General features: G+C 41.3%; 1 protein-coding gene and 1 long non-coding RNA gene across 8 annotated transcripts in view; one reads left to right on the top strand and one right to left on the bottom strand.

The window, feature by feature from the left end:
• MACROD2 (mono-ADP ribosylhydrolase 2) overlaps positions 1-25,523 on the bottom strand; it is a 2,315,241-nt gene that overhangs the window by 508,967 nt on the left and 1,780,751 nt on the right. The window lies entirely within an intron of this gene.
• On the top strand, positions 1,156-8,973 carry LOC147361261 (uncharacterized). Of its 3 annotated transcripts, none has more exons than XR_015139982.1 (4): positions 1,156-1,370; positions 1,465-1,574; positions 1,657-1,788; positions 8,747-8,973. It is a non-coding gene; the product is annotated as an uncharacterized LOC147361261 (long non-coding RNA). The 3 variants fall into 3 exon arrangements; XR_015139983.1 differs by lacking the exon at positions 8,747-8,973 and adding an exon at positions 5,720-5,876; XR_015139981.1 differs by lacking the exon at positions 8,747-8,973 and adding an exon at positions 2,042-2,179.

Here is a 25,523-nt window from a genome sequence, read left to right on the forward strand (position 1 = left end):
ATTATCAATATATGTTTCTTATTGCTCTGTCATCCTGTGGTTATACAATCACATGAATGTGGGGCTGCCTGGCTGAATTGCCATGTGATGGAGCTGGATGAGTGGAGTATTGACACACTTCAAATGAATGTATTAGAGGAAGGATAATCAGTTGCAGAAAACTGAACCCTGGATTTCTCTTCTAGCTCCTCCATAAAAGATGGTCAGAATGTCAAGGTTTTTCCAGCAGTAATATTTTTTGAGCTCTTATGTTTATCTGTAAGCTCGCCTCTGCCACTGCACTCTTTCTGCAGATATCAGCATATTCTCCACAAACTGGTGATTGCTCGCATTAGCCTGTGGTATTCATCTCAAGAGCTCATCAAGCCCCATTTGTCTCCTCTGAGCTTCTGATTTTTGAAAATGCCTTTACCTTCCTCCCCAGGCTCTTAACTACAGAGTTTCTGCAAAGACATTTTTCAGTATATTGGACATCACACAACTATTTTGTCTTTGGTTAGACTTCCTAAAGCTCTCTGCGAAGTCACTTGCTGCTTTGTCATTAACAGAGCTAGAGGAAAAAGAAGAGGGGGCACTTGGGAAGGGCTATTTTTCCCCTGGGTTTTACAAACAACTTTTTTGATAAAGATCAGAAGAAAATGATTAAAGGAGAATTGATAATGAGCAATGCAAAATTAAGATCAAATGTGCTTGTCTTGTGACTTGCTGGTTCGAACAACAAAAACAACAGCAAAACTAATGAATCAAAAAGGAAGTTAAAACAGGCTACCAGAAACTTGCAAGAAGCACACGAGAATGAGTGTTGAAGACAGTGAAAATGAACTTGGGGATGGAGAGGAGGAGGAGGATCCCCTAGAGGGACAGTGGCCAGTCTACCATGGCCTGAGAAGCGTGAAGCCCAGGGCTTCAAGAATAACGAGCCTTAGATCCTTGACTACCTGCAGAGCTTCCATGTGATGGAAAGGAGACACCATCAGGGCTGGCACATGGGATGTGATTCACTGATTTTCCTCATCAGCTGTTTCTCATTCTTCTCATCTCTGAGCTGTTCTCAGTTTGTGAGCATTACCCCAGACTTAGCAGCCAAAGGGAGAGACAGTGCCATTGAAAAAGTCTGCCAGCCTGGAGGACATTCTGGAAAAGCCTTCAATGGAAAAGGCATCCGAGTTGGATACCTGGAGTTCCTGGATCTGTTGTGGTTCCAACATCCCTGGCTAAGCTCAAGTTTACGAGGGAGGCAGGTCTCCTGAATTGCATGTTATTTTTAAGAAGTAATTTTCATGCAATTCTGTGCAAATAAAATGCCAATATAGAAATTTTAAAATTTAGACCTATTGGTTCTGACACTCCTGCCAAGAATAGTGACATCGGTAAGGACTTTTATGGTGCTGATTGTCAATTTTCTTTCATTCGCTTATTTGGGTCTCACTATGATCATCTGGTATTTTCAATTTGTGGATGAAGATGCAAAAATTCAGAGAGGTTAAGCAATTTGCCCAAGACCACTCTCCTGGAGAAGATTTCCAACTGAGCAGAAAAGTTACCCCAGGCCAGTTCTATTCACATTGCCTCAGGTAAGGGACAAGTTGAAGCCATCACAGGTCTGAATATTCAGGAATGATTTCAGTCGATAATGTAAACTGCTTTTGTATTCAGGCATCAAATCATGCGTGCCAAACTTTGATTTGGAGACTAAGATCACCGCAGAAGCATATGGCCCCATCTTTGGGAATTTTTTAAGTGGCTATTTCCCACATGCAATCCAACTATGCAGGAGCAGAGAGGAGGGTAAGCTTTTCTTGATATTTTATGTCAATAAAATGTCTTGATACTTTAAGTCATCAGATACAGTATCGCTTGCTAAAATCTGGAATGTTGATTCCTATATAATAATCAAAACTCAAATGGGATTTGAAGTTAAACTTCTTTCTTTCGCTAGCTGGTGCTTTTTGTAGGTGGGAAGCTAGGGAAATGGGCGTGGGCAGCCTTCTGCCTTTATTCCCTGCTTCTCTCGTTAACTTTCAGTTCTGATGCCATTTAGGTCAGAGAGGGGAGGATGAAGCATGGATGATGCAGAAGTTAGAGAAACAGGAAAGATGGTTTTGTGCTCTTGAGAACAGCTCCTCTTCAAACTCATTTTTTTTATGAAGCCTCTTTGTGGATTCTTCGAAGACCCTCTGATCTCACACCCTCACAGGACACCTCCTACCTGTGGTGGCCTTTTTACAGGTGATGCATTTCCTCTGGTACATAACTTGCTTCTCAACTGGACCCAGGAATCTGGGATTATCTTCAGGTTCTTTTTCCCCGGGTCTCCTCATGTCTCTGGACAGCCCCATTGGACAGAACCCAGGATAATTCCATTTAAGTTATTTTCCAGTTTCTGGTCCAGGGGTAGCACTCTTGGATCCTTTGCCCTCTATAATAAACCAAATCCTAACAGAAGAACAACTTTCTCTTTTTCTCCACAGTACAAGCTGCTAAAACATTTCCAACATCCTATATTATTTAGGTGGGCCAATATACTACTCCAATGCAAAACACACACACACACACACACACACACACACACACACAAATCAGGCCAATATAGTCCTCAAATGCAAAAAAACATATATTTTTGAAGTTCTTGGAATAGTCTCATTGAAGATTTTCTTATGTAGGCTTGAGGTGAGAGGCAAGTACTCCTCCCAGTATTTGGGAATGGGACTGACCACCAGCATCTATCTTAGAAAGTTTGTTTTCAAATCAAAAAACAACTTTTGACAATGCTTTTAGACTAACAGTATGGAGAAAGGGTTCAAGAATTCTTTAAGGGATCACAGGCTTCCCATTTGAACTTTTTCAGGGTGAGCACCATGGAATGTGGCATCACTAACCTATGTCTTCATGGGAATAGAGAGGGAAAGAGACCCATTTTAACACCTATTCCTCTAAGAAAATGTGTACACCAGTAAGGGAACACATGTATTCAGAGCATGCACTGAGCCCAGGATCTCAAGTCATGCTTTGGGGTTCTCAAAGCATTTAGGTCTATTTAACTCAAGAAAAGCTTCATGTTCTTGAAATTTCTAACAAGCAGGAATACTCTGGCTTCATAAATCCTGTGTCATGCATGGGCTCTTTGCATGTAGGATGCACATATAATGAACCAAATCACTTCGAAAGCCCTTCCGTGAAAGTATACTGCAAATCACTGCAAGAGCCTGAAGGGCTAAGGGAGTCATTTCCAGTCATGGCTTTCAAGAGCACTTACAATTTAAAGTAGCTCACAGAGCGTTCTGGATTTCCCAAATAATGCATGTTATAAATGCCTTGCTATGGAAAAAGTTGACCAAGTCCAGCACATTTGAGTCAGTGAGTCAATATCCTCCTTTCTGAATACATTCTCAAGGAGGCTGCCAAGCACCAAGACTTTGACCAGCTAACATGTGCGACTCTCTGCTTCATTACTTCAGTGTTGACTGGTTCCAGCGAAGGCTGCAATACATAAGCATCAGAACACCCAGCAAGGGAAGGTGTTCTGATCAGCCACCTCTGTTAAGACCTTTGCTCTCAGTCAATGACAACGAGGAGCTGGTCCTGGACATCACCCACTAGCTCCCAAGCCAACAAGACGGCAGAACACAGGCAGTCATGATCCGCCTTTCTTGCTCTCCTTCAGATTATATCAGAGTTGGCTGGCTAGTAGGGGGAACTTCCCTAATGGCTCAGTGGGTAAAGAATCTGTCTGAAATGCAGGAAACACAGGAGATGTGGGTTTGATCCCTGGGTCAGGAAGATCCCCTGAAAGAGGAAATGGCAACCCACTCCAGTATTCTTGCCTGAAAAAGCCCATGGACAGGGTAACTTCGAGGGCTATAGTCCAAAGGGTTGCAAAGAGTCAGACACGGCTGAGTGATTAAGCACCACCTATTAATAACTAGTAGGGATAAATGCAAGGGAGTTCTGGGCCGAAAACATCATGGCTCCTCAGCTTTCTAGCTGTTGTATGACTGCTCCAGGCTTCATTTTTACCATCAAGGATTGGAAAAGAAACAGTACTTCCCCACAGATCAGTTGGGAGGACTGAGTAAGGTAATACACATAGAAAGCTCAGGAAAATGCTTACTCCATGCTGAATGTGACTTATTTTACATCTAAAATAGGTTATTTATGCGGGTACAGCTCAAGTCTTCCACTCTGAGTGGCTGACAACCATTGCCTTTGGGCCAAGCTATGGTTCACAAAGCACTTTCACATACATTACAGATAATCCAACCACCACCAGATTTGAGTGCATGGTCTTACGTTTTAAAGAAGTGGAATCATATTGAACGTGCAGCTTTGTATACTATGTATGCTTTTTCATATAACAGAATTTTTAATATTCCTCACATCATTACATATATTTCAAAACAAGTTTTAAAAAGCTGCATTTTCCTTCCTATGGACATACCAACCTTCATTTAACTCAACCTCTGGTTGAGGACTAAGTATGCCTTTTTAAAATCATAAATAATGCTTCAATGAAGAGCATTAAATGATTCCTGACCATATTTCTGATTATTTTCTTAAGATACACCTAAAGAGGGTATGGACATTCTTAAGTCTCCTGATATAGTGCTAAATTACTTTCTAGACAACTTATTTGTATTCAGTTTTTATAAGTTTTCTTACATTTATTTCCTCAACTAATTGCAAAATCCATTTTTTTTCAAATTGTGACAAATTACATGCAACATATAGTTTCCCTTCTTAACCATTTTTAAGGGTACAATTCAGTAGTGTTATAAATATTCTTAAAACAAAGACCATGGCATCTGGTGCCATCATTTCATGGCAAATAAATGGGGAAACAATGGAACCAGTGACAGACTTTATTTTTTGGGGCTCCAAAATCACTGCAGATGGTGACTACAGCCATGAAATTAAAAGATTCTTGCTCCTTGGAAGAAAAGTTATGACCAACCTAGACAGCATATTAAAAAGCAGAGATATCACTTTGCCAACAAAGTCAAAGCTATGGTTTTTCTAGTAGTCATGTATGGATGTGAGAGTTGGACTATAAAGACAGCTGAGCACCGAAGAACTGATGCTTTTGAACTGTGGTGTAGGAGAAGGCTCTTGAGAGTCCTGTGGACAGCAAGGAGATCGAAACAGTCCATCTTAAAGGAAATCAGTCCTGAATATTCATTGGAAGGAATGCTGAAGCGGAAATTCCAATGCTTTGGTCACCTGATATGAAGAACTGACTCATTTGAAAAACACTCTGATGCTGGGAATGATTGAAGGCGGGAAGAGAAGGGGATGACAGAGGATGAGATAGTTGGATGGCATCACTGACTTGATGGACATAAGTTTGAGGAAGCTCCAGGAGTTGGTGATGGACGGGGAAGCCTGGTGTGCTGCAGTCCATGGGGTGGCAAAGAGTCGGTCATGATTGAGTGACTGAACTGAACTGAACTGATTGTTGTACAAGGATATCTAGAACTTAATCATCTTGCAAAGCTCTTCCCACTAGTAACCACTAGTGTGGTGTCTGTATTTTTGAGCCTGTTTCTTTTTTTGTTATATTCAGTATTTTAGATTAGTAATATCATATGGTATTTGTCTCTCTGAGACAAGCTTACTTTTTTACAGATCCTGTGCTAAGAGTTTTATATTGAGAAACTCATTTACTTCTTATACCAGATGTACAAGGAATTTATGGTTCTCCTCTCTTCCCAAACGATGACAGAATGGCTTACAGAGAGGAAGCAAGGTGCCAGCGTTCCATTAAATGTATGGATGGGGACAGCCCACCATCAAATACCTAAACCCTGGACACCATCACAAACTGCCTTCCTGAAATCTCTTCACAGCCACAGAAGATGCAAGTATACGGATAAATGTGTGTCCTGTTACCACAATGCCGCAGCTGTGGCCCATACTACCCGGAACCTCATGACAGACCTCAGACCCGGGGGCAGAGGAAGGCCGGCCACACACAGCACCCAGAAGGGGCTTCCTCCAGCCTCTTTGAAACACACCTCCTGGTGTGCCTAGTACAGACAAGCTGATATGAAGTTTTTACAACATGGATAAGTCAATCCATGCTTCAAATTAAAAAAAAAAATCTGCTTTCAGAAAATTAAAAGAAATCTACCAATAAAGGAACTGAGAAATAGCCTTTCAGATGAAAGTAAAATGCTGACACAATGTCAATTTCAACTTAAGAAAATAGGCCACCTCTTGGAGGGTGAAATTTCCAGGCCTTCAGGCATTACACATATGGAGTGAGTCTGGCCCTGTTGCATCCAGTCTAAATAAATCTTATTCCATATTCCTTAGATGACTATTAAAATAGGGTTACAAGGAGTGTCTCTTATGAACGCAGGGCCTATTGCAAGTGATTACAGGAAAGAGCAATAATGTCTGCATTTGTTATGAGAGTAGATTACAATTAGCAGGAAATGCCATTGTGCCAGTATATGCGGTAGGGGACGGGGCACTAGAGAATTCGAGGTACAAATCATATTTTGCAAGTGGAGAAAGAAGATGGGCAGTAGCTCGCCTTATCAGTACTCCGCCTTAATAAAAAGGGTGAGTGCCAGAGTCTCATCCTAGGAAAAGGAAGATTAAGCCAGAGTGCCTTATCACTCTGCCATGAGAGACTCAGGGTGTCAGAATTAAGTCCTGCAGGGTCACAGCGTGAGACGAGGATAATGTGCAGAGACAACTCAAGCATCAATATTCCAAAAAGCAACTGGATAATTGCTTCATATCACATCTAACACACTATGATAATGTCAGAGTCATCGCTCCTCAGATACCAGGGGCGGCAGCACCGCAATTTCATCCTGGCCTGGCTTGGTCTGTGTGTGCTCGTGTGTCCCTCTCGCTGCCTCTCGAGTGCCTCCTTGCAGACGTGGCGCTCAGACTCATAGATTTATCCCCCAGGCGGGGCACAAGTGTTGCTTCTGAACTACAGAGATTGAAGGGCACTGATTTAATATTTGCGTCTTACTGGTAAAAGCTCGAATCCATCTGACAAAGGCTGATGAGAAAGGGATGCTTTGCAAAGAGAACCTAGGCTTGGAAGCATCCTTTGGGTTTTTTTCAGCTCTCCTGTTACATCTCTTTTGTACTTTATTCCTGAGATTTTTGAATAATGAAGACAACTGTGACAATAGCTCTAAAGAAGGAATGTTTTCAGCTTTGCCATGGGAAAAGATAAATAAAACTTAAGGGGACTGGGGACTTTTTGTTTTGTTCATGCTCTCCCTTTCCTATTTTTTTGGGAGGGGATCTCACTACCTATAGAATTCATTACTGGGAACTTCGACAAGAGCTGGACCTAGGAAGATAAGACAAGGGAAGAAATACAATCTTTCCTGAGTATGAGCGTTAAATTAGCATCTCTGAGCTAGTTTGAGAAGTCAGGGGAAAACATGATCAAACAGTCTGGATGGTAGATATTTTCCTGTTTTCAGACTAAGGGCCAACTTTGCCTCTGTATTTTTCAATATCAGAAACATGCAACCCTTGAAATGCTCATCTCTGGTCTGAAATAGACAATGGCTGGCTGTAAAACACACACAAAAACTTTAATCCATATCTACCAATCTGGACTCTCAGTAATAATGGTGATCATTTATTGAGCAGTTACTACGTACCAAGAGTTGAAATGCTTTACATATATTAACACACATTATGTAATTTGATTCTCAGTCACTCTCTGTGGTCTTACTTCATCCCCATTTTACAGATAAGAATGCTAAAGCATTGAGGTTTCCCTCCCTGGACAAATAGCTACTAAGTAGCAATCAGGATTTAAACTTCCTAAGCCAGAATAGGGAGAGTTTAAAATTGCCCAGGATGGCAGAGTACCCACTATGACGCTATGAGTCAACTGACAATCAACTAACCCAAAACTGGCTGTCCTTTATAGTGTCCATCAAATGCTTTATAACTCATAGCTGGTCTAAAAGTGCAGCAAAACCACTTTGGTCTAGATTAGCAATTCACGTTATCATTTAAAAAAACCAAAAGAAAGGGAGGAGGGGAAAGTAAGGTTACTCAGTGCCTACAGACAAATAGAAGCTTAATTTCCTGTCATACAGATAATTAGGCACCAAATAGGTCCCTAAGGTAATTAAAAACATAATAAACCTAATGAAACAAGGGCTGCATCCTGGTTAAAGAGGAAAAAATAAAAGTCATAAATCACTAGTAAATGATGAACTTCCACAACTGGTAGGCTGTGCTTGTTTTAACAAAAACCTACTGGCCTTCGGCCAAATCAGGGGTTGAGCTCCAGGTCAGCTATGAATGGCTCAGCATCACTGAGGTCAGTGACCAACCCGTTATTTCCCACTCGTGGGACAGAGGGGCAGCAGCAGCGCCTGGAAGGATCGGAAGCCTGAGAGCCTTTCAGGTGCCCCGCATCTTGGTGCTGCACTGGTAACCACATGCACAGAAGGAGCGCCTCTGAGGCACCCTGACTAGTTGGGAGAGCATGGGAGAGAGGTGAGGGGTCCAGCAGAGACCCCAGCTCACACCAGCACTTCTGGATGTGCTCACACCTAGCTATGCCATGTCCTGAGCTGCTGACGATATTTCTTCCAGCCTGAGGCCTGGTGAAAATACACCACCAAGGTTATGCTTAAGACCTTTTATGGACTAACTTCAATCACCTAGACCACCAATCCTCTGCTATCTTGATGGCCTAAACTGAGAAACAAAATAGATATTTTAATAATCAATTTCATGATTTAAATTGCAGATCAGAAAATCATGTTGAGTATCCTGGAAAATGAGGACTCAAATGAAATAAAGACAGTGAATAGAAAACATTAGAAGAGAAATGGTCAACAATATTGCTTATTGAGATTTGGAGTTGGGTGTATGAAGGAGCCCCGGATAGGAAATCGGAAGGCCATGGTTTGAATTCCATCTGTGACCCTCGTTGCTGTGTACCTGTAAGCAAGATACCTAATATCTCTGGGCCTCTATTTTCTAAAACTCTAAAATGGAGTTATGAATTCCTGCCTCATGGTTTTCTATGAAGATTAAACAAGTTAAGGCCTGTGGAAATGACTAGCAAGCTTTGTAGCATGTAGAGAATTCTCAATAAAGTAAGTTGCAGGTGAATCTGAAGCAATGCCAGATGTAACAATATTAATACAATGGCCATGGGTCTGGGTTGGAGAAATCTGTTCCATTTCTTCACCAGGAACAAAAATGTCAGTTTCGTGACCTGATTTCTATTTGAGATTGGTGGCTATTTGTGGGTTTTCTACTGTGTTCTATATTTGGCCTACTACCAGATTGTTTGAATTGTCATCATTTTACAGTATATTTTAGTATCTACAAGTCTTTCCTCATTACTCTTGTAGACTTTTCCAGCTAAACTTGTTGTTTACTTTTCCATGTGCACTCTAGGAATACCATCTTTAGGTAAAAAAAAATTTCATGCTGGCATTTTAATAAATGTAAATAAATCCTGATCAAATTTATTTCTTATCTAAAGAAAATTAACACTTGCATGAATTTAAACCTTGCTCCTCAAGAACACTGCATCTTCTTCCATCGGTTCAAGCCCTTTTTGTACACTTAGGAGATCTCCTAAAAATTTATTTTTAACAGAAGGATAATTTCTTCACAATATTGTGCTGGTTTAAAAATAAAAGAGAGACACTGCATCACAACGAGGTTTCCTGCAGTTGGGAAAAGAGCCCCCAAGCACAGGGGTGCAGGCGGAGGCAGCTGGGCCTCAGCTGGAGCACGGGGCTGGGGGGCACAAGCAGGGCACGGACAGCACATGCTGCCCCCATGGTGGGACCTGAGATCAGCCTGTGGCGAGCTGCCCTCTCTACGGGCATCTCACAATCACTATGTGTATCCGATTAGCAAACTCCATCTTGGGAGGTCTGATGCAAACAGCACTTCTGGTAAAGAAATCCAGGGAAATTGTTCCTCTTTTCAGTTGAGTGACAGGATGGTGAGTTCATTCTCAGACAGGGCAAGACAGCCAGGGACAGAGCTGGCATTCAAGGGAGAATAAAACGCTGCACCAGGAAACCCGGGGTGAGGAAGAAAGTGGAAGCAGACACCAAAGGCAAGAAGCTTGCGTTTCCCCAACAGCCAGCCTCATGGCTCCAGGGAGCTGCCAGGGAACCATGGGGAGGGGCGGGCCCAGGAAGGTGGCAACCACACTCAGGATGGGCACCACACAGGTAAGTGGGTCATGAAGAACCATGTCTGATGTGATTCAAGCAACTAGCAGCTGAACAGGAATTTGAACAAAACAGCAGAACGCTGTCACCCATTCAAATCCCCCATATCTTTATCTGCTTATAAGTTCTTCTTAAAACAGTAACTTTATTTTTCTTCAGCCTCATCCTAACTATAACATCAGTAAAGCCACTGGTTTGAGACTGCACTTTACTTTGTTCTAAAACACATGAAGATCAATGCATAATTATTTTTTAAAAGTTATTCCAAAATGTCTCTAATATCTTGAGTGGTGAGCAGGCAAAATTTTGGCAAAACCAACTCTAGAATTTGCTTTCATTTTATTACTCCAGTTTATTACACAATAGACCAGAGGTTCTCAAGCTTTACCTTGAGTAAGAATAATCTGTTGGACATTTAAAAATACACGTCTACCTGATTTCCATCCCACAAAATGATGATTTAGAAGGATCCTCAGTAAGATTCGGGGGACTGAATTTTTAGCAAGTATCTGAAGTTGCATCCGGACACTGAGACGATCACTTTACAGGGTAAAATCTTTGGAGTGGTTCAAAAGAAGCTTTAGGGTAATACTCTGACTTATAAAATTTGATTGGTTGTTTAAAAACCAGAGCAGCTGAGGGTGTATCTTCCATGAGGTTGGAGAAAGATGATCTCAACATGCCAGAAGCATGAACAGAGACCCCTGTGGGCTCAGGAATGTGATACAGGAGTGTAGAGTCTTTCTGTCATAAAAGCTGGGGCCATGGGGGATGAAGTGGATGATCACAAGACCCATAGGTTCCTAGTCCCCTGCAGGAATCTGAGCCACTCTGCAGAAAAGGAATCAGAGTTGCTTCTCCTGTTTCTCTCTGCTTTGTGATGATGCTGAGTCTTTTTTTTTTTTTTAATTTAATTAATTTCTTTTACTTTACAATAGTGTATTGGTTTTGCCATACATTGACTTGAATCCACCATGAGTGTACATGTGTTCCCCATCCTGAACCCCCCTCCCAGCTCCCTCCCCATCCCATCCCTCTGGGTCATCCCAGTGCACCAGCCCCGAGCACACTGTCTCATGATCTAAGTGGAGACTAGAGAAACAGGAGCCTTGTTACTTAATCTGCCCATTAGGGATACTTCCCGTCCATTCTAGGCTGTGTACATTTCTTCACGTAGTCTTTTGTCAGAAGGGCTTCTGAGGTAGGAAGCTGTTTGGATAACAGAAGGAAAGGGGACCCAGGACTCCGACTGCATAGGGATGCCGGGGGCATGGGTGGGTCCTTGAAGACAAACAGGGGCCTTAAATTAGGGACGAGGATCAGGAAGAGAAGGCACTGGTGTCTTCCTGTGCTTGGAATGAATACATGCATTTAGAGAGGTTTTCTGAACACGACTGAGATGAAACTGGTGACTAGACCACACTTATTTCTCTTCCCTCTTCCCCTCACTGAGAAATGACATGTTTGCTTTCACATTCCATCAGCTCAGCCCCTGCAGCTTCTAAGGTGAATTTTCTAAGATTGCAGGGGAAGTCAGGCAAAAGGTGAGATGACTTTCAGCAGTCAGAACTCCAGAAGATATGTGCTACTAGGTAACCAACATCTCTCACCCTTGACAGGACCTGATTACAATAGTTTAGTACTAACCACAGTGGCAGAATGGATCTTCCACCTGAGGATGTAAAGAGGTGAAGAGACGTGAACTGCAGTTTGCAAACCTTGATGCTGTCTGGGGGTCTGCAGAATCTGTCTTTTCTCCCCACCCTCCTCCACAGGGCAGCAAGATACAATGGCTACTGTCTAAACAGAAAGGAAGTGGATTCTTCAGCTTACAGCTTGTCACTTTGCTCCAAAAGACACGAGAAAAGTAGGATTCTAGCAGGCAGACTGAGCAGCGCAGACAGACACAGATCCTCCTTGACTCACCTGATAAACCCATTACAAACTGGAAGTATTATAATCTGAAAATGCATTTAATACACCTAAACTAGGAGGTGCTAGTGATGAAGAACCCTCTAGTCAATGCAGGAGACATAAGTGACATGGGTTTGATCCCTGGGTCAGGAAGATCCCCTGGAAGAGGGACCCACTCCAGAATTCTTGCCTGGAGAATCCCATGGACCGAGGAGCCGGGCGGGCTACAGTCCACAGGATCACAAGGAGTTGGACACCACTGAAGTGACTTAACTCGCACGCACTCACCAAATATCCTAGCTCAGTCCGACCTACTTGAAATATGCTCACTTACATTAGCTTAGTGGGGCACGATCATCTAACACATAGCTTATTATCTTATATACCGTCGAAAATCTCATGTAACTTATTACTGTACTGAAAGAGGAGAACAGAACAGTTGTCTGGATGCAGAATGGTTGTCAGTATGGGAGGTAGACCCTCATGATTCTACAGCCGACGGGAGCCGAGACTTGCTGTCGCTGCCTAGCATCATGAGTCTCCTCAAACACTGCTAACCCGGGGAAACATCAAAATTCAGAACTCAAAGCACGGTTTCTACTGCACACATATTGTTTATATATCAAGAGATTTTAAGCAGGCTGGCAATCGATCAGCCCATCTCAAGTCCCACAGACACTATGCGGAACGTGGGTTACAGGGCCACAGGTGAGGAAGTGTGGGAGACGCATTCCCAGTCTCCTATTCTTCCAGAGAGAGGTGATGTGTTGTCTCTGCAGCCATGGAGGTAATAAAAGGCGGTTAGCTTAGGAGTATAATTTGGACATTGCATTCATAACAGTAATTTATGAGAGGGTGTTATAAGGATACCTAGAAGATGGAGTTTATACAATGACTGTGGCCTGAGGACATATCATTCAATGAAAAGGCGGCAGGAGGGGGAGGTTGGAGAGAGGCAAAAAATCAAAAGCACTGCTCTCAACACATCAGGTTGGAGATGCCCATGAAATACCTATGTGGAAATGAGCCAGAAGCTGTGGCTACTTGGCTCTCAACCAGTGGGAGGCCAGGGCTATAGATATAAAGTTGGGATCATGGATGTACAGACGCATGGACTGAAAGCCAGGGGGCTAGAGAAGGCGATCCCAGGAGGGAGGAACCTGCTCCAAGCTTCTGGACACGCAGCTATTTAAATAAGCTGTGGATGATGCAGAGCTGAGAGAGAGTGAAAAGCAGCAAGTGAGAGAGGGCATGTGAGTCATCAAGCTACTGGTCTCCTCCAGGCTCAGCCCTGCAGTCCTGCTTTGTGATGCAGGGCGGAGACTCTCTCTCCTGCTTTGCCAGCAGCTCCCTGTTATGCTCTGTCTCCCAGCAGCACCAGAGGGAAGGTGCAAGGCAGGCGGCTGTTAGGAGGAGTTTGGGGTTTCCTTGCCCTTCAGCTTCACGCCAGTCTCTATTGCTCATCCTAGCAGAGACAGAGCTCTTTCTCAGCAGCAGTTTATTTCATTTTATCAGACTTCACAGACCAAGGCTCACAGCCCCTTGCCCAGCAACTCCAGCATCACTATCCAGCGTGCCCACCTCAGAGGGCAGGGTCTCAGCTCTAGCCACTCTGCCTTCCTCTTGGCTTCCAACTTAGAATCCTTACAACCTCACCCCTCAAGGCAGTGGCTGTTGGGGATTGCCCTTCATGCACTTCAGTGACCTCATTAACATTCTTTACATTTGCTGTTATTGTTGTTCAGCCACTAAGTCATGTCCAGCTCTTTGCGACCCCATGGACTGCAGCACACCAGGCTTCGCTGTCCTTCACCATCTCCTGGAGTTCGCTCAGATTCATGTCCACTGACTGTGATGCTATCTAACCATAACTCTACATACGCCTTTCACTTCCCTAGTTCGTATTCCTTCTTTCAAGTTCTATTTATTAGAATAACGGGAGGATGTGCTGTCATAGAAGTCGAGAAAAGAGGACTGTTTCAACAAAGGAGGTTAAATAAGAAAGGTCCACACAATGGACCACCCATTAGGTTTAACCAGAAAGTTCTGGTGACAGTGACATGATGTCTGTGTACCCAGGGGGGACTGGGAGTCCGGTGGAGACGATGGGAAGGGGTTGGACTGAAAAGGCTTTTTGGAGTGTGAGTTTATAAGAAAACTTCTAAGCCGGAGCTTTTAAATGACTCCAGTGATTTTGGCCTGCAGAAACGGTAGGTGGATGTGTCATTTATAAAAAGATGGATGGATTTGGAGGCTTGATGGAGTTAGCTGGGCAGAGAAGGGCCGCGGAGAACTGAGCCACCAGGGAATCCCAGAGAGGACTAACATAGCTACTTCTCTAAGGACTTTTGCCGCTGCTGCTGGGAGTGGTTTGTTTTTTAAGATCAGAGCTGCTGTGTTAGGAGAGAAGACTAGCGGAGGCAGGCACCCCAGGGTGGTGGGTGTGACAGTGTCATTCTTGAGTACAGGGTGAGAAGAGCTGGAGTCTGGATCACCAGGGAAAGACCGGCTTCTAAAACAACTGGGACCCTGCTCTCAGTTGTCCAAGAGAGGAGGCACAAGCTGTGAGTTCAGATGCTACAGGTTGGGGGATTTGGTGAGAAGAAAAGCAGATGATTATTTTTTTTTAATCTCAAAAAAAAAAAAACAACAAAAAAAAACACCTCTGATCTATTCTCATGATAATAAAACCCCAGAGAGCCCTCAAACAACGTACATTGCAAAATGACCATTGTCACCCATGACATTACCAGAAAAGCACTTTTGACTTCCAGAGATGACAAAAATCAATATTTAAGGGTGTGCAAGTGATACAAATCATCTTCTTGGTATGGAGAAGAAAGATATAGGACTCACATTCTGGAAGTGATGTGAGTACCCATAATTACCACCATAAATTTGCTGAGTACTAAAAATAATTCTGTATTTTCCTGTAGGATTTGCAAGCTAATAATAAGCAATTTCCAGCTGTGTGCTGTGACAGCAAAAAAGAGGGTCTAACATCCTTATAATTATATTTTCCATATCCGTATTCACATTAGAAAATACTGATTAAGATCCATCTGCTTAAACTATTTTTTTGTTGTCATAATCTCTATGGTAGGTGACTTTTATAAAATCTATCTGACTACACTGGATACATTAGACTTCAAAAGGAGGATTATCAAATATTTCACCTTTCAGGCTTTTTAAATACACATGTACGCTTGTGAATCAAAAGGACTAATGTCAGTGAGAATTGAGATTTTTCTTCAGAGCGGATTCTACACACAAGTCTCAAAGGCTCCCCTTAATTTGGCATCTCAAACTGCAACAAACAGCAGGTTTTACCCTAGCAAGTGTTGGGCCTAGCTCACTTTATTCTGCTTGACAAGATGAGTATTACTGTCTCAGAACCACTAAATCGAGTATCTATTCCTTGGCTGTACTTTCTCAAACTTCAAATGTTCTTCTGGGCATGTGACATGTCAGCACCCGAAGAAAGGAGATAACTCTTTAAATCCTTTATGGATTCACTGCTATTTCTTGGAGGGATTCTGAAAAGGAAGTTACTGTTCAGGGCAACTGGACGGGTCTAGCTTGCTTCCCATGACTGGTTTCAAAGCCCACAGCTCTGGTTTAGGCAGACCAGATGAGGCTGCTGACATGCCAGTGGGCCCCCCAAGGAAATCTCGAGGAAGCAAGGAAGGCAAACGTCTGCCCCCAAGTTGAATGTCAAAAGTTATCTTAAAAATATAAAGGAGAAGAGTTTAACTAAACCACAGACGTAGAAAACAAACTTATGGTTACCAAAGGGGAAAGTGAGAAGGAGGGATAAATTAGGACTATGAGTTAACAGATACATCCTACTATACATAAAACAGATAAACAACGAGGACCTATGTATAGCACAGGGAACTCTACTCAATATTTTATAACCTTCAAGGGAAAATAATCTGCTCCCAAGTCGAATGCAGAAAGTTCTCTCAAAAATTTAAAATATGGGATTAACAGATACACACTACTATAAATAAAACAGACAACACGGACCTACTGTATCACACAGGGGACTCAACTCAGTATTTTACAATAATCTATAAGGGAAAAGGAGCTGAAGTGCACCACTGAATCAATCACATTGTAAACCAACTATACTTCAATTTAAAAAGGTCCTTAGCCTTAAAAAAATTCCAAATATATATAATGTGTGACTTTAATCAACATTATTCTAAATTTTCCTAAAATTTAAGAGAAGAGAAACAATTCAGATTGAAAACAATCAGCATTACATCTGTCCGTCTATCAACTGTGGTACTATATGCCAGAAGTCTCATTGCCAGGAATAAGATTGGTATTATTTTTTCTTCCCTGGTAGCTCAGCTGGTAAAGAATCTGCCTGCAATGCAGGAGACCCCAGTTGGATTCCTGGGTCGGGAAGATCCCCTGGAGAAGGGATAGGCTACCCACTCCAGTATTCTTGGGCATCCCTGGTGGATCAGAGGGTAAATAATGTGCCCGTAATGCGGGAGACCTGGGTTCAATATCTGGGGTAGGAAGATCCCTTGAAGAAGGGAACAGCTTACCCGCTCCAGGTTCCTGGCCTGGAGGACTCCATGGACTGTATAATCCATGGGGTTACAAAGAGGCAGACACGACTGAGTGACTTTCACTGTGATTTTTCTATTTTTTCTTGCTGTTCTTTGAAGTTCTGTTTTCAATTTTTACTTTTCATTCAAGTATAAAGTGTTTACAGAAAGGTGCTTATTCATATATATACAGCTCAATGAATTTCTGAAACCGAACATACCTGTGTAACCAGCACAGATCAAGAAAAGACAACACCCTAGAAGGCCCTGGAGCTCCCTTTCTAGTCACTGTCCTCCTGAAGATAATCCTCGTCTCAACATCTAAGGCACAGATTCATTTTCCTGTTGTACTATATGTAAATGAATCTCCCTGTGTGCAGTCTTTGGTGTTTTCAGTTTACTGTGGTCTCTTAACTCACTGGAAGCCACTATGATTCATCGAGCTCCTGGTTAACCATGCGCCAGGCACTATGCAGAGCCCCTTACGGTGTCATTCTCACGTTCCATCCCCACCATCACCTCACGATTAGGCAATACTATTAATATCATCTCCTTTAAGCAGTGAAGAAGTTTCAAGCTCAGGGATATTAATATTACTCAGTCACCCAGCAGTAAATGTTGGAGCCGGGATTCGTGTTTTGCTTCTCTGGCTTCTAAGTACTGGCCTTTCCCATGGAGGCCTTCACAAACGTACAAAAGACCCCATGTTCCAGAATCACCAAAACCCACGAGGATCTGAGTGCTCAGGAAACACTGTCGTTGAATCTTGTATCTTATTTATTTAACTTCAGTGATGCACCCACTGAGCATGCTAACTCAGACCTTATGTATTAATATCAACAGTTGGTACTCTCCTGGCAATGTAAATAGTGGTCAGTGACACAAAAGGTCATACGCATGTGGTTCAAGCCTCTTTACTTCTATTCACGGAAAGTAAAACACACTTGCCTGAAGATACAGTCACCAGAGGCAGAACCTGGAGCTCATTGCTTTTCTCATCAAGCAGTTGTTAATATCTAAAGGTAGCAGATATACCTGTACATATAATGTGAACTTATATTCAGCAATAATTTAAATGTTATGTATATTAAATGCTGCCGCTGCTGCTGCTAAGTCACTTCAGTCCTGCCATATGCCCCAGCAATCCCATTGCTGGGCTTATATCCTGAGAAAACCATAATTCAAAAAGTGCCCCAATGTTCACTGCAGCACTATTTACAATAACCAGGGCACAGAAGCAACCTAGATGTCCATCGACAGATGAAGGCCTAAAGAAGTTGTGGCTAAATATTTCTCAACAATAAAAAGGAACAAATTTGAATCAGTCAAAATGAGGTGGGTGAATTTAGCGTCTCTTGTAGAGTAAAATTAAAAAAAAAACACAAATACCATATATTAACACATTTATATGGAATCTGGAAAAATGGCACTCAGGAACCTACTTACAGGGCAGGAACAGAGATGCAGACATAGAGAGCACCCTTGTGGGCACAGAAATGGGAAGGAGAGAGGGTGAGCCGGAAGAGCAGCGCTGACAGACATACTCCACCACGCGTAAAATAGCTAGTGGGAAGCTGGTTTTTTTATTTTTTGGAAGCTGCTATTTAACACAGGGAGCCCAGTCTGGTGCTCTGTGATGGCCTGAAGGGATGGGATGCGGGTAGGTGGGAGGGAGGTTCCAGAGGGAGGGGATATATGCATTCTTATCTGAGTGTTGTACGGCAGAAACCAACATGACACTGTAAAGCAATTCTCCTCCAATTAAAAAAAAAAAGAACATAAGAACCCAAACAATTGTTTTTCTAACCACTGATACCAAATAAAAGTTGATTGGGGAATTTGTATTGGCAAAATATTTAATAATATAAAATTATTAATGCATTTCATCTGTGATCATAGCACCATAGTGTTTTGAAAGCTTCATCTTTTAGGAGTACATACACAAAATTTTGGATGAAATCAAATGATGTGTGGGATTTGCTTGAAAATAATCCAACGTGAGACAAGATTTCTGGGCAGACATGGATAAAGAGTGGGTGTGTGTTGATCCTTGTATAGTTGGCGATGGGTGCCTTGGGTGGTCTATACTATTTTCTCTACTTTTATACACATTTGAAATATTCTTTTAAAAAAGTTAAAAAAAAAAGAAAGAGTGATGTTTCTGTGTGGGGGTGAGGGGGTCGGAAGAGTCAGGTGTTTTCAATGTTCTTTTGCTTGATTGTATTTTTGTGCTTTTTCTCCATAAGAATATATTTTACATTTATAATACAACATACTAAATAAAAGATGAAGAAAATTGTTGAGAAGGCACATTTTGAAACCAACACTCACTTTACTTGTACACAAAACGTACAGTGCTTCCCTTCAAAATCAAATTCAGAATACTCCTGAAGTCACAGGCACAGTCTGCCAACCATGCAAGTATGCATTAAAACGTATGCATTAAAAAATTTAAGCTGATCAATTTTCTTCCACAATACCATCTCTTTCACTGTTATCAGAGTTACTGCCAGGTGGTAAAGAACTCTACTCAAAAGGTAACTTGGGAAAGCTCTTAACGGTGAATAAACTGGGGGAAAATAAACGTTTTCCTGGAGAACTAGAATCGTGAAAAACTCAAAGCGGTATTTGAGGGCACATCTACCCATTGTTCCTGATTCAGCTCTGAGTTTTTCTTTTCCACTCCATTCTCTGGAGATTCAGATGATCCTTACCCAAAGGTCAGTATTTCTGTGTTTTGCAGCATATGTGACCTAACCTTTGAGAAGAAAAAAATATCCATTTTGTATTGAAAACAGGGTTAGTCAGTCCAGTAGAACACTGGAATTTTGGACCGCCAGAAAAAATGTCTTTTTTAATATGGACAGACAGACTTTGGCCTTTGCAATCACAAAATGAAAGGACAAAGGGAAAATTTGCAGTTGAGAAATGAAGAGTGAGAAAAGTTTCCTCATAACTGTCCTGAAACTCAAAATGTGGACCATGATTCTCCATCAGGAGTTGTCAGAATGGCTGGGGGAAGTATGACTGCAGAAGGCCAAAAGGAGAGAGTTTTGGGGTGATGGAATCCTTTGGAATTCAGCTTCAAGGGGTAGTTATATTACTCTACTCCTGTGTCAAAAATCATGTAATCATGCACCAAAAAACAAGAAAAAAACATATTTCAGTGCACGCAAATTAAAAAAAAAAAAAAAAAAAGACAATTCAAAGCTCCAAAACATTCTAAACTTCAAGGTTGCTAGGTGTCTGGCAAACATTCACGATTTTGTAAATGGGTCTGAATGAATGGATGGATGAAACTGTGAATTAACAAATTATTTTAAAAGTATAAATTATTGAAATACATGTTGTTAAAATAAAAAACTAAAAAGATAAAACCAACTTACATTCTGAGAAGACGCAGTGGGTGTTTTGAGGGAGGAGACTGTCGGGATGGGAAGAGGATCCACAGGTCTTTGGGAGGCTGAAACATTCTATCTTTGCTCTGGGAGCTGGTCCCACAGATAAGGCTGGCTCGTGAAAACTCATCTAGCTGTACACTTATGATCTGTGCTCTTTTCTCAGTGTGTGTGAGGCTTCCATAAAATGCTTAAAACATCCCTCTCAAAAAAACTATTTTAAAGCCTTATTACAAACGTCTTTCACAATTCAGTTGTAGGGCAAAATTACCTCTCCTGATGAACCAGTATGCTTTCTTTCTGCCTCTTCACACCAGCTAATGAGAATTAAGTAATCCATCACTTCAACTTTTTGCCTTGGTTGTCACAGGATCTGGGGAAGATCACCTGCTTAGCTCTAGGACTTATTCGGCTGATATATTTTTACCTCCCTCCATGTATGACTTCTAATTTTCTAGTTCTGTTTTAAAGATGTTGTTATATATACCTGCTCCTTGTATTATAAGCCAGGTCCAAATGCCTTTTGAAAGTAGATTGAATATAACTCATAACCTCAAAATAAGAAAGTCGATTCTTATATAAGAGTTTTACGAGCAAAGCTTGAAAGTAGAAGGGAAAAAAAAAAAAAAAAACTATTTTAAAATGAAATTCAACTGATTTCTTGTTCCCCAGTGCAGCACGATCCTTACTGGGCACTTACGGAGAGCAGATATGTATCTTTTCTAGATGAATACGAGGAATGGGAAAATGAACTCTAAGCTTATATCCAAGTAAGTTGAAAAACATGTTCTACATGCCTAAGTATGAAGAGAGAGAAAGTTAAATGACAACCCGTAGACAGGAGAGGAACAATTCAGACCTTAGACTGTGGAGCTCAGTGATAAATAACAGCTGAGTCTAATTTCATGCATGAGCTTTGTTAAATTAGAAGAAAATGCAGTGATGAACAAAAGAATCTAAAACAATTGCAGCCATTTGCTCAGATCTGGTAACTGGATTTTCCAGTTATGCAAGTCATTTCATGTTCACATTTCAAGCATACTGAGAATGGCCCCTTACAGGCTGACTCCATCAGTTCAGTTCAGTTCAGTTCGGTCATTCAGTCCTGGCCGAATCTTTGCAACCCCATGGACTGCAGCACACTTCCCTGCCCATCACCGACTCCCGGAGCTTACTCAAACTCATGTCCATAGAATCGGTGATGCCATCCAACCCTCTCATCCTCTGTCATCCCCTTCTCCTCCTGTCTTCAATCCTTCCCAGCATCAGGTCTTTTCCAGTGAGTCAGTTCTTCATATCAGGTGGTCAAAGTATTGGAGTTTCAGCTTCAGCATCAGTCCTTCCAATGAATATTCAGGACTGATTTTCTTTAGGATGGACTGGTTGGATTTCCTTGCAGTCCCTTGGACTCTCAAGAGTCTTCTCCAACACCACAGTTCAAAAGCATCAATTCTTCGGTGCTCAGCTTTCTTCATAGTCCAACTCTCACATCCATACATGACTACTGGAAAAACCATAGCTTTGACTAGATGGATCTTTGTTGGCAAAGTAAAGTGTCTGCTTTTTAATATGCTGTCTAGGTTGGTCATAACTTTTCTTCCAAGAAGCAAGCATCTTTTAATTTCATGGCTGCAGTCACCATCTGCAATGATTTTTGGAGACCCCTAAAGTCTCTCACTGTTTCCACTGTTTCCCCATCTATTTCCCATGAAATGATTGGACCAGATGCCATGATCTTAGTTTTCTGAATGTTGAGTTTTAAGCCAACTTTTTCACTCTCCTCTTTTACTTTCATCAAGAGGCTCTTTAGTTCTTCTTCACTTCCTGCCGTAAGGATGGTGTCATCTGCATACCTGAGGTTATCGATATTTCTTCCAGCAATCTTGATTCCAGTTTGTACTTCAGCCCAGCATTTCTCATGATGTACTCTGAATATAAGTTAAATAAGCAGGGTGACAATATACAGCCTTGACGTACTCCTTTCCCTATTTGGAACCAGTCTGTTGTTCCATGTCCAGTTCTAGGCTTACTACAAAGAACATATAGTTGGCCTTTTTGGAGAAAAAAACAAAAATATATTAGAACTAATGCAATAAAATCAAAGTTTGGGTATGGTTTGGGCTACCCAGAAGCTGAAATTATAGAAATATAAACCAGGAGATGCTATGAGGGTTGCCAGAGCTAAAAATCTTCTAAGACATTCCTATTCTTCCATGGTATATTACAGTTTCTTCTACTCAGTCTAAGGAAATAGCCTTCAGAACTTGTCAACATTCATATAAAAATTGGGAAACACCATCTTCAGATTCATCTAAAATAGGCTTCCATGAAAAAGTCAACTAAGTATAATTCAACATAACAAGATGAGATAAAAAGAGGGATGGTCTTTGGAACACATTTCAAAATCTAGATGATTCCAGATTTATTCTTAAAAATCATGAACAATGATCTGACATTTCCATCATTTTGTTGAACCACTAGAATTCAGCATGGTTTCTTAGGCTAAAGAAGTCATTATGAAATGCCAAGCATGCAGCATTAACCCTAAGTAGATGCCTCCTGGTACCTACAAATGCTTTGAATTTTATGAAACTGTATATGACTTTTTTTTGGTTATGCCCAAACAGTAGTGGTTAGAACAGCATTGCCAAAGCACTTACAGAAAAAGTATTCTTACTATACCCTCATGTGGAACCAATGTTTAAAGTTTATGAATACCAAAAATGTGTCACACACAAAATCACACTTAACTGTGTAATTTTGATTGGTTGAGAGGCAAGAGAAACGTAGATGGACTCTCCAGGGATTTATGTTTTAAAGGCTATTCTGAGAATCAGATGGGAGAATGAAACTGTCACAGTTGCATGTCAATAAGGTGATATCAAGGCAGGATTGCAGTTAGAGTATAGATAAGGCATATGTGCATGCACTGTGACCCAGTTCCCTAAAGGACAGGAGAGGGACAGGTGAGGGGGGTGGCATTCAGAAGGGGGTTATTGACAAAGACCCAAGGCTGCCATCTATGGGGTCTCGCAGAGTCGGACACGACTGAAGCGACTTAGCAGCAGCAGCAGCAAAGGACTACAGTGTGGGAGGTGTGTGCTCACAGGTCATTCTAACACATTTCAGGTTTATTTAGCAAATACAATTTTTTACTGGAATCATTTATCTTGCTGGACTTTACAATTTCTCATGCAATGCTACTATTTCACACAACTATTTATAAAAGAATTATTCGGCTCTCTCATCCTACACTGCCCTTGTCTTTCTTTCTCTGTCTTGATTAGAGAATTAAGAAAAGGAAATTGCAGAAAATATTTTGATGATTTTTCCAGGAAATATTCCTAAGAGAGCACAATAATCTCGAAATCTACACATGTATTCAAACATGCTGTGAGCCCTTCTTACAATAAGCCCACTTTTATTCCCAGAGGGAAAATACAAAACAACAAAAGTTTATTTCAATTCAGAAAAATACTCTTCTGGTTTAGCTATGTGACAGCATAGTATGCTGCTAATAAAAGGGACGTTCATTTTTTTTAACATTTTTTTAAATTTTTATTTAATTTTATTTTTTAACTTTACAATATTGTATTGGTTTTGCCATATATCAAAATGAATCCGCCACAGGTATACATGTGTTCCCCATCCTGAACCCTCCTCCCTTCTCCCTCCCCATACCATCCCTCTGGGTCGTCCCAGTGCACCAGCCCCAAGCATCCAGTATCGTGCATCGAACCTGGACTGACGACTCGTTTCATAGATGATATTATACATGTTTCAATGCCATTCTCCCAAATCATCCCACCCTCTTCCTCTCCCACAGAGTCCAAAAGACTGTTCTATACATCAGTGTCTCTTTTGCTGTCTCGTACACAGGGTTATTGTTACCATCTTTCTAAATTCCATATATATGCATTAGTATACTGTATTGGTGTTTTTCTTTCTGGCTTACTTTACTTTGTATAATAGGCTCCAGTTTCATCCACCTCATTAGAACTGACTCAAATGCATTCTTTTTAATGGCTGAGTAATACTCCATTGTGTATATGTACCACAGCTTTCTTATCCATTCATCTGCTGATGGACATCTAGGTTGCTTCCATGTCCTGGCTATTATAAACAGTGATGCGATGAACACTGGGATACACGTGTTTCTTTCAATTCTGGTTTCCTCAGTGTGCATGCCCAACAGTGGGATTGCTGGATCATAAGGCAGTTCTATTTCCAGTTTTTTAAGGAATCTCCACACTGTTCTCAAATAGTGGCTGTACTATTTTGCATTCCCACCAACAGTGTAAGAGGGTTCCCTTTTCTCCACACCCTCTCCAGCATTTATTGCTTGTAGACTTTTGGATTGCAACCATTCTGACTAGCGTGAAATGGTACCTCATAGTGGTTTTGATTTGCATTTCTCTGATAATGAGGGATGCTGAGCATCTTTTCATGTGTTTGTTAGCCATCTGTATGTCTTTGGAGAAACGTCTATTTAGTTCTTTGACCCATTTTTTGATTGGGTCATTTATTTTTCTGGAATTGAGCTGCAGGAGTTGCTTTTATATTTTTGAGATTAATTGTTTGTCAGTTGCTTCATTTGTTATTATTTTCTCCCATACTGAAGGCTGTCTTTTCACCTTGCTTATAGTTTCCTTTGTTGTGCAGTAGCTTTTAAGTTTAATTAGGTCCCATTTGTTTATTTTTGCTTTTATTTCCAATATTCTGGGAGGTGGGTCATAGAGGATCCTGCTGTGATGTATGTCAGAGAGTGTTTTGCCTATGTTCTCCTCTAGGAGTTTTATAGTTTCTGGTCTTATGTTTAGATCTTTAATCCATTTTGAGTTTATTTTTGTGTATGGTGTTAGAAAGTGTTCTAGTTTCATTCTTTTGCAAGTGGTTGACCAGTTTTCCCAGCACCACTTGTTAAAGAGATTGTCTTTAATCCATTGTATATTCTTGCCTCCTTTGTCAAAGATAAGGTGTCCATAGGTGCATGGGTTTATCTCTGGGCTTCCTATTTCGTTCCATTGATCTATATTTCTGTTTTTGTGCCAGTACCATACTGTCTTGATGACTGTGGCTTTGTAGTAGAGCCTGAAGTCAGGCAGGTTGATTCCTCCAGTTCCATTTTTCTTTCTCAAGATTGCTTTGGCTATTCGAGGTTTTTTGTATTTCCATACAAACTGTGAAATTATTTGTTCTAGCTCTGTGAAGAATACTGTTGGTAGCTTGATAGGGATTGCATTGAATCTATAGATTGCTAGCTTATAGCTTAGTGATAAAAGGAGACACTGGAAAGAACTATTTCAAAATATTGCAGTTATAGTAGAATGGTGGGTATTTCTAACTGTGCTTCATAGTGTTCTGTTTTTCTAAATTATGGCAATGAGTTTATTTTCTTTTTGAATAACAGTATCTTGAAAAGTAACTTGGTGATTTTGATTTTGGTA

Source organism: Bos grunniens, chromosome 13 (genome assembly GCF_055505025.1).
Source record: "Bos grunniens cultivar Pamir isolate PY7600 chromosome 13, Bosgru_T2T1.0, whole genome shotgun sequence".
Classification (NCBI taxonomy): Eukaryota; Metazoa; Chordata; class Mammalia; order Artiodactyla; family Bovidae; genus Bos; species Bos grunniens.